This window comes from Etheostoma spectabile, chromosome 8 (genome assembly GCF_008692095.1).
Source record: "Etheostoma spectabile isolate EspeVRDwgs_2016 chromosome 8, UIUC_Espe_1.0, whole genome shotgun sequence".
Classification (NCBI taxonomy): domain Eukaryota; kingdom Metazoa; phylum Chordata; class Actinopteri; order Perciformes; family Percidae; genus Etheostoma; species Etheostoma spectabile.
Window position 1 is genome coordinate 16,563,769 of NC_045740.1, and position 2,351 is coordinate 16,566,119.

Sequence of the window (2,351 nt, forward strand, 5' to 3'; positions counted from 1 at the left end):
TTTTAGTCCCACCCACCCAGAAACTTGGTAGGTTACAGTTCTCGTCACTGATTAGCTAATACAGAAGACTGACACCTGGCTAACCAATACACACAAAATAAATACACCATGACAGATTCATGGGCCATTTTAAACGTAGACTATTTAATTTGCTTCAGAATCAGCTTTATTTGCAATGCTCGCATATTACCTACACAAACATAGATCTAACAGCTCAGAACAAGAACAAGAACAAGAAAGCTGGACAAATAAAGGTAGGGAATAAACAGCCTGTCCATATTCAGACATTTACATTTGCAACTGAAATGCACGTTAAATTAAATAACAAGGTAATCAATTATTAAAGCAAGGTATACTGCATGCACTTGTACACAAGTTCTGAGAAGAATATCTGGCTTTTAAGCTGCTAAATGCCCTAGCTAGGTTTTTTCCAGCTTCAGCAGCCTTGGGACTCATCCATACAGTAAACATGCAGTACAACCAAAACAATAGAACTTAAAGAGGTTTAAACAGCTGACGGGAACTGCAGTAGAGTTGAGTGATAATTCTGTGGATTTGCAATCCATTTCACACGGTCATCTGACCCATTGTTGTTATAGAAGAAAAAAAAAACACTGATATTGAGTTTTACTTGTGATGGTTTGATGTTACACCGATGGATTGCTGCTTTTATTTAAGTCAATAGGCTTTTTCCCTAACTGTTTTTAATGAGCTAAGGAAATAAGAGCAAACACCAATAAACATTAACATAGGATTTGTTTAAGATATTAAGTGTTTTAGGTTATTTTGCAACAAATACGATAAATGTCACACAGCGTGTTTCCTTTCTTCCTGTAAGACAGTAGAAAGCCAGATTTCATAGAAGCAATAACAGTGACTCACAACAGTGTTGATTTTTTTTTAGTGGTGTTGGTGGGTGTAACTTCTCTAATATGACTCACCCTCATTGAGCAATTTGACAACCTGGAGGTCATAGAAGGTGTTTGGAGATCATAACTTTATAATAATGGGGATTACAGGCACATTATGAAGGAAATGACTCACCTGACATGTTCATAGCTGTGTGTGCAGTGATTCAGTCTTTCCATCTTTAAATTATTGTTTTTCCATCATGCTTCTTCACAAATCCAATATGATTCATTGTTCCAAAGCTCTCTAAGATCACAGTCAAATCCACATTTACATAAACTATAATTAGATGACTGCAGAAGACTGCTGGGTACAATGGGGTGGACTCTGTTATAACGCTTTCACACTCATACCAGCCTGTTCCACAGTGGGTTTGTCATCATTGAACATTTCAGCTGCTGTAATGTGACATTTTTGTCCGACTTCTCAATATGTTTCAATGTACTGTCATTCAGATATTACAGTCTGTACCTTAAATAGAAGATATGATAGAAAAGACACAGCAGTATCTCAAGCCAAATAGGCAAGACTTTTTTTTAAAGGCACAATGATTCAGTCTTGTAAGATTTATAAATCAATCAAAATCGAACCCAAACATTAGGCTCATTCACCTGTAAAGTGGACGGGAGCAGGTGGCAGCAGCAGGGGACGCTGGCAAAAAGCAGCGGTCAAGTTGGACAGTTTACAACCGTTTCCAGCAGCATTCACTCTGAACAAGAACTCGGAGAAAAAACTCGTTTGATTCCAATTTATTAAAATGTTATCAGCCCCATTTATCAGCTTTATACTGTTGTCTTTTATTATGACAGAGTAGCTGTTAAAATGCAACAGACTTTAGACGATCTGTTAACTGAAAGTATTTAGTCTCTCTGACTAATAAACGTTACTATCAGCAACACAACATGCATTCGGTTAACAGAAGCCTTTAAATCAGACAAAAATCAATTAAAATCCCTCCAATAAAAAAAAAAACAATAAAAAGTTCATATAAAACATCCTATTCTTGAATCACTGTCAATCAATCAGCTGTTAGATCAGCTGAGAGCCAAGCATTTCCCACCATGCCCTGGGTCTTGCAGTCAGTGGAGAACAATTGTGGTGCCTGGTGTTACGACCTGGCCCGTTGTTAAAGATGGGCGTAACATAAACAAGGATGAATGTGGGTTAACCAAAGACAGAGGGCAACAAGGTTGTAGTAAATTAAAGGAAGTTTAATCACTTCAATAAACAAACACAAAGAGAGATAATGGGTGCTGCCTAATAAACAAAGATTATCCTAAACAAACCAAAGCACAGCACCCATTAACTTATTAAATATAATACAGATAACAAAAGACCAAAAAAACAAAAGGCTTAACACAAATTAGGATTTAACTAGCTTTCTACTAACAATTGTTTCTCACAAAATAGTTTCTCAAACAAACGCTAGCACAATGGTTTCT